At 33.0% G+C, this 16,200-nt stretch overlaps 1 pseudogene; it reads left to right on the top strand.

Moving 5' to 3' along the window:
* The first annotated feature begins 222 nt into the window (after positions 1–222).
* Positions 223–1,025, top strand: LOC140511349 (large ribosomal subunit protein uL30 pseudogene; annotated as a pseudogene).
* Positions 1,026–16,200: the final 15,175 nt, after the last annotated feature.

Here is a 16,200-nt window from a genome sequence, read left to right as displayed (position 1 = left end):
ATATGCAAAAATGTTTACAGTAGAACTATATTTGCATAGTCAGTATTTTTTACAGTAGCAAAGACAAAATACCAATTAGATATACGTTGATTGGAAAAGAGTTAAATATTTCTGGTATAAAAATTTAAGCAAATATTAGTGTCTTATATGAAATAATGAATCTGATTACAACAGGATGGGCTAAAAATGAAGTGAAGGGAATCGTGTATTCAACAATTAAAAAATTTGAAATGGGCTCTTTTTCTGGCTGGAATCATGGTGGGTGCAGAAGAAAAGAAGCTACCATCCCTTCCAGAACGACTTCTGGAAAAGCAAAAGGCTTTCGCGATACTGAAGGAAAAATGTTTGAAGAAGAAGATGGCTATAAAAAAGCTCCATAAAATACAAAGAAAAGTTATATATGAAAAAGCTAAAGCCTATAATAAGGAGTACAGACAAATGTACAGAAGTGAAATCCGACTGGCTAGAATCGCACGAATGGCTGGCAACTACTTTGTACCTGCTGAACCCAAGTTAGCTTTTGTGATCAGAATCAGAGGTAACAATGGTGTTAGTCCAAAGGTCCGAAAAGTATTGCAGCTTAACAAGGTTTCCATTAACATGCTGAGAATTGTGGAACCATACATGGCATGGGGTTATCCAAACCTGAAGTCTGTGAATGACTTGATTCATCAACGTGGTTATAGTAAGATCAAGAAACAGAGAATTGCCCTGACGGATAATGCCCTTATTGCAAAATCTCTTGGTAAATGTGGAATTATCTGCATGGAGGACTTAATCCATGAGATCTACACTATTGGCAAGCACTTCAAAGCTGCCAACAACTTCCTGTGACCCTTCAAATTATCTTCTCCAAGATATGGAGAAAAAGAATGAAGAAAAAGACTACACACTTTGTGGAAGGTGGAGATGCTGGTAACAGAGAAGACCAGATTAACAGACTTGTTAGAAGAATGAACTAAAGGTCTCTGCCATGATTATTTTTCTAATGGTCTGTTAAATAAAACGCCTATGACAAAATTGAAAAAAAAATTGAAATGGAAAAAAAAAGCAGCAAAATAACCAAAATTGAATGCATGAAGTTTGAATAGATAAACAGACAAATCTATACAGATGAAGATATCTGAACCTATAGATCTGTGAATCTATTCATTTACATGCATATATGTGTGAAAAGTGAGTGAAAATGCTGACTATAATGTCATTTTTTCAATGTGATAGTTATTTTTTTGAATATATTAGAATATTTGGACTTTTTATTTAAATTAATATTCTGTAGGAAGGGGGAGCAGAAAAGGCTTATTGGGAAATACAAGTTAAATAACAAGAAAAAGATCCAAATGTTATTGTAAAAATAAGGGAGAACGCAATTCAAATATCATGAAGACTAGATCTATGATACCTTCAAAGGTCAAAGAAATAAATATTTACCAAAGACAGGATAGAAAAGCTGTGAAAGGGACGAAATTGAGATGAAAAACGATTCATGTTTGAAGTGTAAGTGTAATGAGAAAAGTTTTAGACCTATTGAAAGAAATTATAAATTCATCAAATGGTTTTGATTCTAATACAAAAGCAGGCAAAACTGCAAAAAAAAAAATATTCCATGAGAATGAAGGGTAGGGAGGATTGTAGTACTGAGTTTAAGGTGGAGAGTGAAAAATATTTGCAAGAATAATTAAGAAGGTGTATACGTGCATCCATACACACACACACACACACACACATATATACACATGTGTGTATGTATGCATGTATATGTATACATACATATTTAATTGTGAAATAAATAGTGGATTAAAATAATGTGTTTGAAGGGGTATATTGTTTAAATTGTAAAAAAAAAAAGTTGTTTGTTCATGTGAAAAAGTACGAAAATGGAATAGAGTAGATTAGTACTCCCCTGTGGACTACTGCCCTCTTGGAGGAGGAACATATAGATCAATGAAGCTATAAGTTATGCTGTTCTAAGTTATTATTACGTATAACAGTGCAGAGTTCTGAGAAAAGCTGATCCACTAGAGAATGAAATGGCAAGCCAGTCCAGTTTATTGGCCAAGAAAATTCCACAGACAGTATTAAAATGTTAAAAGGTATGAAATCAGAAAATGGGAAAAGCAAGAAAACTCTTTTAGAAAATTACAAATATCAAGAAAATGATTCATGGTAAAATAGGCATAATAAAAGGTAAAAATGGTAGAGACTAAACAGAAGTAGCAGAGATGAAAAAGAAGTGGCAAGAACACCTAGGAAAAACTATTCAAGAAAGATCTTAATATCACCAATAACCACAATATTTTAGAGTCAGACATACTGGAGAATGAAGTCAAGGTCATGAAAATTATAGAAATACAACTGAGACATTTAAAATACTAAAATATGATACTATTAAAGTACTTCACTCGGTATGCAGTAAAATTGAAAACTCAACAGTAGCCACTAATTTGCGAAAGATCAATTTATGTCCCAATCCTAAAGAAAGGCAATGCCAAAGAATATTCAAATCACCAGGCATTTGTGCTAATTTCACATACCATCAAAGTCTTGCTTAAGATTTTGTAAGCAAGGTATCAGTAATATGCGAAAGCACAAATTACGAGAATATCAGATCAGTTTTCAAAGAGGCACAGGAACTGGAAACCAAATTGCCAACATCTGCTAGATTAAGAAGAAAGCAAAAGAGATTCAGAAACAGCAACCAAATATTTACTACTGCTTCATTGACTACACTAAACCCTTTCATTGTGGATAATAACAAAATGTCCTCAAAAAAATGGGAGTATCATCTTACTTGTCTCCCGAGTAACCTCTATGAGGTGCAAGAAGCAACAGAGGTGAACATGGAATAAATGATTGGCTTAAGATTGGGAAAGGAGTGAGAAAGGTTATATATTTTAATCTTAATTATTTAATTTCCATGCAGAATATATCATACTAATTGCCAGACTGGATGATTCAAAAGCTGGAATTAAGATTTCTTTGAGAAATATCAACAATTTCAAATATGTGTATGATACCACTCTGATGGCAGAAAAAAAAAAGAGAAATTAAGAAGCCTCTTCATAAAGGTGAAAAGGGAGAGTATAAAAGTTGGCTTAAAGCTTAACAACAAAAAGTTAAATTCTTGGCAATGGGCTCCATTCCTTACTGGCAAGCAGAAGTAAAAGGGATGGAAATAGTGTCAGATTTTTTCCCCTTCTGCTCAAAGATTGCTGCAACTGGAGCCATAAAATTAAGACACTTGTTCCTTGGCATCCCCCAGCAATAAAAAAGAGACATCATCTTGACTACAAACTCTGTAAAGTCAAAGGTATTGTTTTTCAAGTAGTAATTTAAATCTGTGAGTGTTGGCTTCTAGATAGAACTAAATGATGATTAATGCTTTTTGAATTGTTGTGCTGGAGAAGACTGTTGAGAATCCCTTGAGTAGCAAAGAGATAAAATCAGTCAATACTTAAAAAAATGAATTCAACCTGTTCACAGGAAGATCAAAAAGTGAAGGTGAAGCTTAAATACTTTGGCCACATACTGAGTAGACAGGACTCACTGGAAAGACCTTGATGTGGGGAAAATTGAAGGAAAAAGGAAAAGAATATGACAAAGATTCAGATGCTCAAATAGTTTGATGGGAAAAATGAACATGATCTTGTACAGACTTGAGGACATAATGGAGGACAGAAGTGCCTTATGTGCTATAGTCTATGGGGTCAAAAAAAATTAAAAATGACTCAATAACTCAACAAGAACAAGTTTGGCAATCAAGACATCTGGGTTATGATGTTTGCCCAAATAGTAACTAAAATTGTTATTGTGAGAAAATCACTTAATTCTCTCCAAAAATTCAGTTCACTCAGTTCAAAATAAAGTGAGTGGACAATGTTATTTCTAAAATTTTCCTGAGAACTAGCATGATTTAAGACATTGAATTTCTATTATTCTTAAATTCCTTTCTTTGGTATTCTCTGTGTTTAAATGCATTTTAAAACATAATATTTGCTATAAATCCATTTCGAATTTACCTTTGAGTCTAAGTGTGCAAGTCTAGTGTTTTTTTCTAAAATAAGACATTCTAGAACTTACACTCTCCTTTCAATATTGCAAATATCTGAGGGTGATATCCTCAAAATGATCCTATTTCTCTTTGTGGAACATTTAAGTTCCCATAAATTAAGAACGTTAGAAATTATTATGAATGGCAATTAACTGATAACTTAATATGAGAAAATTCTACTTGGCATGAAAATGAATTTTCCCACAGGCAAGCATAAAGAGACCAGTAAATAGTATCTGCAGGGAAAGCCTTAATCTTAACTCTGTATTAACCAAATGCAAGGATTTTACGGTTATTACTTTGGTCTATCAACATAAATGAACAATATTCATCTGGAAATTATTATTGACATTTATAGATAAAATTATATTGATTTTAAGTTTTATAATTGGCATTACTGAACATAAATATTTATATTTATTTTAAATTACATAGTTTCTAAAAATTGGGGCTTTATTTTTCATTGAATAAAATTACTAAAAAAAATTGCTGATTTGAACAAAGTGTAACAGCACTAGATTTAAAACATGCATTTATATACCTGTTTCCATGAGATACGCATAGTGCAATATGCAGAATTACATATTTGTGAAACATTGGATTTTATCCTCTGTTTACGTTTCAAAATTCTTCTGTCTTTAATAATATGACTCTCAACCTGGATGTCAGTATTAATTATTTTCACATCTGATATTTTAGCTCTTATTATTTGTCAAGTTTTTAAAACTTCTGTCATTTACTAAGTAAGAAATGTTTTAAGCAGTAACATAAGATACTTTAAAAGCTTGTCATTTCTCTTATGTGTATATTACAAGGTGGAAAAAAATCAAAATGCACCTTTTGAAGGACATAGATTTTTTAAAGGTTGAGAAGATTAGACACTTCTGACATAAGCCTCCAATTATTCTTTTGTTAAATAGTGGTCTAAGATTAGCTCTGTACAGCAAATCATTCATTGGTTAATTTCATTTTTAAAAGATGATTTGCTTAAATTAAGAAATGATGAATCCTTAGTATTACAAAGCTTTTTCTTACTTTATGATGAAATACAGATCACTTTACTTCCAAGTGACTTTGTGCACACCTTTTCTAGAGGTCATGAAAGTCTCATTACTGTTATCAGTATCAATTATATTAATAACAATTAATATTAAGAGCAATTATATTAATAGCAATATCATTCCGTTTCATGTGCCCTAAGATCTAATCAAAGCAATAAGCTTTCTTTAAAATTAATGGAAGTTCAAATATAAGACCAGTTCCTTTAAAATATGTCCAAAAATGGTAAAAAGAAAGTTTCTTGCTGAAGGGTAAAAATTAAAGTGTGCAAATTTAGATATTGCTTTCAGAATTGAATTTCTGTCATTGAATACTTTAATTGTTTTTACTCTCCTTCCTTTTTTAATTGTATTTTATTTTGCTCAAGCTAGACATCAAGACAATTTTTAAGTCATTTTTACAAGATTTTGAGTTCCAAATTTTTCTCCCTCCCTTTTCCCAAAATGATAAGCAATTTGAAATAGGTTAGGATACATTTGCTATCCTGTAAAGCATATTTCAATTTTAGCCACAGTTGTGAAAGAAGAAATATATCAAAAGGAAAAACAACATTAAAAAGTATAAAGTAAACGATATAAATTATGCCTTGATCTGCCTTCAGAATTCATCTGCTCTCTATCTGGATTTAAATAGAATTTTCATTCATGAGTCCTTTGTATTTGTGTTGGATTCTTGTGTTGCTCAGAAGACCTAAGTCAATAGTTGATCATCATATAATGTTGCTGATACCGTGTACAATGTTTTCCTGGTTTTTCACAAGTCTTTCCAGGTTTTTCTGAAATCTACCTGTTCATCATTTTTTTTTAAATTTCACGTTAGAATTTCATTACATTCATGTACCACAACTTGTTTAGTTATTCCCCAATTGATGGGCATCCTCTCAGTTTCCAATATTTTGCCACAATATAAAGGGATGCAATGAATATTTTTGCACATGAAGGTGCAAAAGCCAAGTAGTGGTATTTCTGGATTAAAGGTTATCCACAGTTTGATTGCCCTTTGGGCGTAGTTCCAAATTGTTCTCCAGAATGGTTGGATCTGTTCACATGTCCCAATTTACCCACATCTTCATCAACATTTAATCATTTTCCTGTTTGGTCATATTAGCCAATCTGATAGGTGTAAGGTGATATCCTTTATTTATACTAATTTGTTGTATTATATATATTATATATTAATTAGTTATATTAATTTGCATTTCTCTAATCATAAGTGATTTAGAGTACATATTCATGTGCCTATACATAACTTTGATTTCTTCATCTAACCTGTTCCTATCCTTTGACTATTTGCAAATTTGGAAACAGCTTGAATTTTTATAAAACTGACTTATTTCTCTATATATTTTAGAATTGAGAACTTTATCAGAAACACTGGCTGTAAAGATTATTTTCCACTTTCTGTTTTTCTTCTAATCTTGGTTATATTGGTTTTGTTTGTGCAAAAGCTTTTTAATACAATCAAAATGACCTATTTTTCATTTTGCAATATTCTCTGTCTCTTGTTGACTCATGAACTTGTAACTCACTTACCTTCTTTAAAATTTTGGAAGCTGTACTACTTGATGCAAATATGTTTCGCATTGATATTACTTCATTGTCTATAGTATCTTATAGCAAGATATTGTTTCCTTCCTTATCTCTTTTAATTAGCTCCATTTTTTGTTTTGATTTGTCTGAGATAAGGATTGCTAATTCTGCTTTTATTTTACTTCAGATGAAGCATAATACATTCTATACTAGCCCTTTACTTTTATTCTGTGTATATCTGCCTGCTTCAACTGTGTTTCTTAGAAACACCATATTGTAGGATTGTGGTTTTTGATCCACTCTGCTATCTGTTTCCATTTTGTGCAAGAGTTTATACCATTCACCTTAACTGTTGTGATTATTAGCTCTGTATTTCCCTCCATTCTATTTTTTCTACTTTTTCCCCCTCTCTCCTTTCGTCCTTTCCCTCTTCAGTGTTTTGCTTCTGTCTACCACCTCCTCAGGTCTGTCCTCTCTTGTCAGTCAGTCTTCCACCCTTTACTTAATTTCTTCTCCTTCTACTTTCCTGTTGGATGAGATAGATAACTAAATTGAACTGATTGTGCATATGATTCCTTCTTTGAGCCCATATCGATGAAAGTAAGGTTCAAATGATTCCCATTGTCAACCATCAATAGTGTTTTGCTTCTATCTACCTCTTCTCCTGATCTGCCCTCATTTCTATCAGTCCCCAGTTCCCCTTTATTTAATTGTCCTCCCCTCCTATTTGTCTGTTTGCCAAGATAGTTTTCTGTATTCATACGATTGTGTATATCATTTACTCTTTCAGCCAATACTGATCAGAGCAAGGTTCAAGCAAAGCCCATTATGCTCCCCCTCCCATCTTCCTCTTTACTGTAATGTTTTTCTTAACTCTTCATTTGAAATAATTTACTCCATTCTACCTGTCTCTTCTTTCTGCACCCATTTTACTACTCTTTCTCATAGCTTATTGTTTTGTCATTCTCTCTAATGCACCTTATATTTATTCCTTCTATCTGTACTGTTAGTGACTCGATTTTTAAGGATTACAAGTGTCATCTTCCCATGTAGGAATGTAAATAGTTTTAGTTCTATTGAATCCCTTCTGGAATTTTCCCCTTCTTTTACCCATTTTTGCTTCTCTTAGCTCTTGATATTGGTTGTAAAAAAATTGGTTTAGTTCTGTTCTCTTTATAAAGGCTTGAAATCTTTCTATTTTGTTGAATGACCACTTTCCCTCTTTATATATTATATTTAATTTTGTCAGGCAAATGATTATTAGTTGTAGTCCTAGCTCCTTTGCCCTCCAGAATGCTATGTTCCATAAACTACAATCCTTCAATGTTACAACTGCCAAATCCTGTGCGATCCTTGTTGTGACTGCCTTTTATTGAACTGTTTCTTTCTGGTCACTTACACTATTTTTCCTTGATATGATAGTTCTGAATTTTGACTATAATATCCCTTGAAGTTTTCATTTGCAATTTTTTTCCTGAGGTGGTCAGTAGATTCTTTCAATGCCTGTTTTGCTCTCAGATTCTAGAACAAAAGGGCAGTTTTCCTTGATAATTTCTTAAATGATGCTGTCCAGGTCCTCCTTTTGATTCTGACTTTCAGGTAGTCCAATGATTCAGATTTTGTCTCTCTTAGATCTATTTCCCAGGTCAGTTATTTTTCTCATAAGATGTTCTGCATTTTCTTCCATTTTTTTTCATTCTCTTGAATTTTTTTGATTGATTCATGATCTTTCACATAGTCATTATTTTCCACTTGCCTGATTCTAACTTTTAAGGTGTTGTTTTCCTCAATTAGCTTTTGAACTTCATTTTCCATTTAGCCTGTTGCACTTTCTAAGGACTTCTAGGGCAGAACTGACCTTAGCTGAATGCCAGTATCCTTTTATTCACCTCTTTTGTGTTCCCATATATGCTGCTACCTGCTCAAATTCTTTGCATTTTTCATTTATCTAGCTGAAAGAAGAACAATGTCTTACCACTCTAGATAAATGATATATTTGATTTCTTCCTCCAGTAGCTCTTCAAGGGGCATGGCAGGTGAATAGGAAGACATATTCTGCTACTCTTCCCAACCATGGAATCTTGATGTTAGAGCAGGGTTAGAATATGCTACTAGATACTATAAGAACAGTAAGGGAATTGCTGAATAAATGTAATAGTTAAGGTTTCCTGTTTTCAAATGTGTTGCTCTCTATGAATATGGTAGTTGGTGAAGATGAGGGTACTGAGGAAGTACTATATTCTCGTTAAATTGTGTCAATAAGAGTTAAAGTACCTATTATGTTCCAAGAACTGTGTTGTGTGTGTAGTTTGAGCAACCGATATAGTTAATACTCATATATGATACATATGTAATTTCCATGAGTCATCAATACTTTTCATTCCATAGACCATTTATACCATTTTGTAGCTGGCTCTGAAATATTTCCATAACTATAAAATTCAACATACTTTCTCCCAGCCCTTGCCAACACATGTATACATACATACATACATACCTATATACATACATACATGCAAGTACACAGAAAAAAAAACCCATCGGTTTCATCAAAATTTATCTTAGAAGCACCTTGATAGGGTGAAAAGAGTGCTGAACCTGCAGTTACATCAAGGCCCATTGTGATAACTAGTGACTATGCACAAATCATGTAAACTTTCTGAACCTCAATAACCTTATTCCTAAAAAGATATGTCATCATTAGTGCCTATCTCTCAGAGCTGCTGTGAAGTTTGAATATTACATTTTTTAGATTGTGCTTTGTAAGTATTGAGACATGCATTTCATAGGCTAGGAACATACCTTCTGCCATCAAAGAGGTGCAACTATTTTGTAATGAATAGTGTTAGAGAGCTGTCTGTTGTGCCAAAAGATAAAGTGATTTGCCAGTGGTTCCCAGTCCCTGTGTGTCAGAAATAGGATATGAATCAACAGACCTGATTTTTGCCATAGACACTCTACACACTATACCACCCTGCTTCTCTGTATTACAAAATTAGATGCCATTATATTCCTTTCTTCCCCCTTTCCTTCTTTCATTCCTTCAGCCCTTCCTTCCTTCCTTTTATGCTAATATCCTTCTTTTATGAGACTGCATATTGTTATCTCACCAAAGCTGGAAAGGCAGAGGGCATTTAAGCACTGGAAGCAATCCTCCTTTTTTGAGAAGACTGGTAATCTTCCACTCCAAAGGCTTTCCCTTATTTTTGCCAGACTTATTTGAAGTACCTGATTTGCTTCAGTCCTGATATATGTCACTAAGAATTCCTGAACTCAAGTGATTAAACAGCCTCTGTTTCCCCACGTAGCAGGAATTTTAGGTCCTGACACTATGTCTATGTTCTTATTGTTCAAGGCTTTCATGTAGCTTAATGATTCATAAGTGATTTCTCCTTAGTATGTTTTCTAGTCAGTTGATTTTGATATATTTTTTTTATTCTTTTGACTTTGTTTTAATATTTATTTTCATTATCTCATGGATATATTCACTTATTTTAATCCTTTCTAATTTTATAGCATTCTATTGATTAGGTAAGTTTTTTTTTTATTTTTTAGTTACTTGTTCAAAATTGTTAATTTTCTTTCCAAATATGTCTTTCATAACTGCCAATTCTTTTTTTATTTGTTTACTTTAATATGCTCATTTAATTCATATCTACAGATTTCAGTTTCAAAATCAAAACAAAAGAAACAAACAATAAAGTAACCTTATTGCTTCATCATTTCCAGGAACTCTAGTTGATTTTATGCCTCAAGTCTTTTTGTCCCTTTTCTTTTCTTTGAGGATTTGCTTATAGATATTTTTGAGCCATAGACTTTCTTTTTTGGATTGTGTCTTGAACATTCTTGTTACATTAATACCTTACTGAATCTTTATGGTTTATGGTAGTACCACCATGTTCAGTATATTTGCATATGCCTCCTCTTCAATCTCCTATGACCCAATAGAAGCCACTGTATGAAGGTTGTCAATTGGCATTTGTCTCTGCTCCATTCAAAGAAGCATGTTCATCTGTGACAGATGTTCGCATGTCCTTTCTCAAAATTCATTTTAGAATTATATGAATGGCTAGTCGTGGTTATATGCCATCACTAGGTTCTACAAAACCTTGTTGCCTGTCATAATATACTGACCTAAGGTAAAAATGTAACTTATTGGTATTTTTTCTTGGATTTTTCAATTAGGAATTGGTTTGGTACATTTTCTAGATTTTTATGGCGTAGCTGAAAGTATTTGCTGTGCTACCTCCTTCTACTCTACCATCTTGGCTAGTCTTTGCTGCTGTCATTTTTTTTTTTTTTTTTGCATTCACCATCACATTGATTGTGACTGAGGAGCATCCCAGGTTTCATTCTACTTTGTCATTATGTGGACCTTGACCAAGGTTTTCAATTTCTCTTAACTTCCTTGGCCTCATTTTCTATGTGTAAGGGTTGACTTAAATGACTTTTAAGATGCCTCTAATTCAATGATCCTGTAATGTTGTACGTGACTCACCCAAAGGTATCAAAAAGGTATCTCCTCACAAAAAATTCTGAACCTTTGTCTTTGTACTTTTAAAATCACTGTGAGGTTTAAAATTTAACAAGAAAACTGCTGCAAAACCTCAAGTATTAAGGTCGCCTTTAAAGGTCAATTTATAATGCTGTGCCCAACTTCAGATTAATGAAATTTCTCACTTTCCCTTTTTTCTATCAGTAATTCATGTGCTCTGAACAAGATAATTCCATAGAAACATATGGATATTTGACATTACTAAACAAATAATGTTAAAAAAATATCAATTATAAAATTCCCTTAGTACTTCAGTGTATTGACATGAGTAGTAAACGGGAGGTTATTCAATCAAGCACGGAAGAGAGACATTATACCCAAATGTTGTTTGAAAAAGTATGGACTGTGTGATAATAAGCTTAATAAAGCATATGTCTGAAATCTTTAGAGCTGAGATTCAGAGCCTCTAAGTGCTAATAAAGACCTACAAAGCTACCTTAGAAGAAATCATAAAGTTCTTTATGAAAACTGAGGAACTGATAGGCTTTGGAATGAATACATGGAAATTTTGTGCATAAATTTTATTGCCAGACATTTTGTACAAGGAATAGTTAATTCATGTGCATCCCTACTTAGGCATTCTTCACGTTTTTTCTATATTTTGAGAAGAAAATGTGTATACTAAGATTTATAACCAGATATATAAATACAACCTTAATAGCACAAAGTCTGGTCCCTTTTCTTTATGAGATTAAAATCAATGCATCACATCCAAAAGATAAACAGGGAGTTATGCACTCCCTGTTAAAAAATGTTAATGTTTTTAAATCATCTCTGAAAAGGAGTTCTAAATCTCTCTCGGTATGCACACAAAAAAGAAAGTCTGGAATTTTCCCCTTTGATAATGATGAGCCTTGAGGGAAAACTGAAGAGAGGGCATGGTGGTGTTGTGTAAAGAATGTATATTCAGCGTTCTGGAGTACAAATCTTGTATCTGCTATGTATTAGCTTTTTAACATTAAGTAAGTTGTAACCTCTCAAGTACTCAGTTTTCTCATTTGTAAAATGAGTTCATTGAACTATATGACCTCTAGTTCTGAATCTGTTATCTTAAATAGTATTAGTCAGAATTCATTCTTTTTTTTTTTATCTAAGCATATGATTTCATTGGTAAAATGAACTTATGATAACACAATTTCTTCTCATAATAGGCTTAGACAGTCCTTCTCCCATTGTATTCCTACAGGGCAATTTTAGGAAATGAGAAGCTAAATGACTATTTCTGGGATATGAAGCTAGTTTTGTTAGAGACAGGGCTTGAGCATATATCAGTCTGTAAACAAGGCCAGTTCAGTCGTGACTTTTGTCTTTTTAGATCTAGATTAATAAATAATTTAGATTTTTTTAAAGTAACTAGTATTTTTCTACATAGTTGATCCTTCAGGATACCATCAGAGTTAGTATGTTTCAGAGGCAGGATTGAAGTCAAGTCTGTCAGATTCCAAGGCCAGTTCTTTTTCTATTTTGTCAAATTGCAATGGTATTAATGTATCTCAAGAAACAATTCTCTCCTCTTTTCAATATGATAGACTGACCAAGTAATTATCCTCACCCCTCCCCAAATAAAACATATACATCAATATTTTGTCCTATTTACCAAAGTTCTTATCAAATAAACTCAAATGATGAGTATTGTCTATAGATAAGGTCTTATGATTAGAGCTCAAGTTGGTACAATTCAAATAGGCAACTATAGCCTGAATCTGTATATAGGGTTTAGAATAGTAGTACCACAGTACCAGAATGCACTTGGATATTGATGATAAATAACAATATCCAGAACAATCGTGAAAAAATAACATGAAACTCAGCTCACAATTTCATGCAGCCTCAAAATTATTTCTCTTCAATGCATTGTACCCACTTTTCTGAGCATATTTTCTTATAATTGGGTTCATGATCTCTCACAAAACACTTCCTGCTCAACAGGAGGTTTATTTTATGGGGAAAATGTACTACCAACTTTTCAATGATTTCTTCTCATATTCCCTCCTCCCACTCTTTTTTGATTCAGGAATTGTCTGTACTTCCAAGGGCTTATTTCATTTACAAGAAGACATTAAGCAAACATTTATTAAGAGCTAAGAATATATAGACAAAAAAAGAAAAGAAACAACAAAGAAAAACAAAAGTAAAATGATACTTACCTTCAAAAAACTTACATTCTATCAGAGGAAAATACACATTCACATGTAATTAAATCCAAAAATGCATACAAATTAATCTGGTTAGGAGGAAGAACTATCAGCTAGGGAGATCAGAAAAGATCTTATAAAAGAGGGGAAATAAGCTTTGAAGGAAGAATGAAAAGATCTAAGATATATAGGTGAGAAAGGAGTGCATTACAGGATCAGGGCAGGGTTTCTTCTGTGGCAGGTGGAGCAGTTTTGCAAAGTCACTGAGAAGGGATAAAAATGCAATTTCGAAAGAAGAGAGAAATGATCTACTTGACAGGAAAATTAAAATTGGGAAGAGGAGTTTTGCCTAATAAATATGGGAAAGCATACTGGATTCAGACTATCAATGATTTTCAATGTACAACAGAGGAATCTATATTTTAACCTTACAAAAATAGGGAGCCCCCAGGACTTGGTGAGCCGGGCACTGATTTTGTCATATCTTTTCTCAGGATTATGAATTTGCGAAAGGAGAGAGGGGACAAAGAGGGCAAGACGTTCAAACTTGCATATATACTCCTAGAAGTTCTTCTTCCTCCTACTATACCGACAGATACAACTTTAGAAAACTGAACTACATTTATGAGAAAACTAGGCTCTATTCCAGAGGAAGTAAAGGAAAATGAGAAGATAGAGGAAACATAAAAGAAGGAGAGAGAAGGGGAGAGTTTCATCTTTCCTGAATAGGGAAAGTAGAGTACCTGAAAGATTACCTATTCTCCTCCTTATTTGGTATGATTCTAATACTTTATCAGATAAAGAGATGCTTTGGAGTACACATACACACATACATGTTAGTTGTTTTTAGTAGTTAAAAGGCAAGTTGATATAATGGACATATCAATAGATCCAGGAGCCAGTAGATTCAAATTTCCTTTTTGAATTTTTTGAAATATGGTATTATAGACACAGTATTTAAACTTCCTCAGTCTTCATTTCCTTTTCTATAACATGAAAGTCAGTCAATAATTAATTAGTAAATATTTCTTAAGAAATTGTAGCAGCCATGGATATGAAGGTGCAATTCAGAATCGGGAAATATCACAGACTCTCCACATGGAAGGAAGAACTAAAACATTTATTCACACCCAAATAGATCACAGCAACAGAAATCTATAAATAAAGCTGAGGTGCTTTGATAATACTGTTGTTATTATTTTTGTTTTGGTTTTAGAGTTGTTAATGGCTACAAAGCAAAAATAATGAAACATTACTTATGCCCTAGGGCACTTAGGCGGTACAGTAGATAGATATCCAGGCCTGAAGTTAGGAAGATTCATCACCATGAGTTCAAATACTGCCTCAGACGGTTACTTACTTTGTGACCTTATTTTACACTGTTTACCCCAATAACCTATTTGTAAAATGAACTGAGGAAGGAAATGTAAAACATTCCTGTGTCTTAGTCAAGAAAATCTCAAATGAGGTCAGGAAGAGGTGGACAGGACTTCAACAGCTAATGACAATACCATGTATCTGCATATCTACAATACAAATATACAGTTATAGGTTTATTTAATAGAAGTAAATATGTTAATTGCTACAAAAGAAGATGCATTATTTGTAGAGTTGAAAAGGAGGAATAAAAAGAAAGAAGAAATTTTTACAATGGCTGAAATGTAAAAGTTAAGAGCAATAAGGGCATTGAAGTCTCTTTCCATATTTTGATAAGGGTGATTTTGTGGCAATTAAAAATTATTGAAAAATTAATTTGTAAAATCAGGAAAGAAAGCTGAAGTTGCTGTTTTGCAATGGGATGTTTCTAGTTAAGGAAAAAAAACTCATTCTGAGGAGATTTAGGGATCTGAACCAGTCTCTAGCATAAGCATAATCAATAGTAATCCATTAGTGCGGTCATTTGGATGGAATTTGAAATTACCTGAAAGAAACAAGTGTATTCAGTTTAATTAAATTCAAGAAATAGCAAACTCTGTCTGTGTGCCAGGACTGAGGTTGGCTCACTTTGGAGCCACGAAGACTGGAGGTCAAGCTCTTAATGTGATCTATATATCCATTCATCCATCCATCCATCCATCTATCTATCTATCTATCTATCTATCTATCTATCTATCTATCTATCTATCTATCTACCTATCTATCTATACATGTATGTATATTTGCACACACATTCAAATATCACACACACGTGACATTACCTCTCAGTACTGAAGAAAATGTTAATTAGAAGTTGCTGACATGTATTGGTTGAGCAAGTTTCCTTATCTAGTGATTTCTTGGCTTAAAAAAATTACAAGTCTAGTTCCTTTCCCTACCCAATCCTATGTGAAAGGCACTTTTTCAGGTAATGAGAATTTGAAGTCCAAAATCTAATGGTCCCTGTCCTCAGAGTGCTAGGGACAGGATTCTAACTGCATTCCTCTGATATCAAAGCTTGCAATCCTACTGTACCATGCTGCCAATTCAGAAGATGCCCTAGGAAATGAGTTAGAAATATTTCTTTAAGGATTATACAACTATAGTATAATTCCTCAGTGTATCCCAGGCATTGTGCTAGGTGGCTCATGAAGAATTTCACTCTCTTTACACTCAAATTTTGGATCTTTATTTAACCTTCTGTAGATTTTTGAAACATTATATTTCTTGCCATATTATTTCAATAAGAATTGGAGATAGCCAGTGAAAGCTCTATGTCTTATATGAGAAAGTTTAACTATAGATAGATAGATAGATAGATAGATAGATAGATAGATATAAAGATATAGATATATTTTCCTTCCTCAGTTTCCAAGAATACCTGGAAACACTTCCCAAGATTTATTTAATTCTATTCCCTTCAGAGTACTTGATTTTGAGAGTATTTGTTCATAT

This window comes from Notamacropus eugenii, chromosome 6 (genome assembly GCF_028372415.1).
Source record: "Notamacropus eugenii isolate mMacEug1 chromosome 6, mMacEug1.pri_v2, whole genome shotgun sequence".
Lineage (NCBI taxonomy): Eukaryota > Metazoa > Chordata > Mammalia > Diprotodontia > Macropodidae > Notamacropus > Notamacropus eugenii.
The sequence above is the reverse complement of the archived record's forward strand: the minus strand, read 5'-3'. Positions and strand labels throughout refer to the sequence as shown.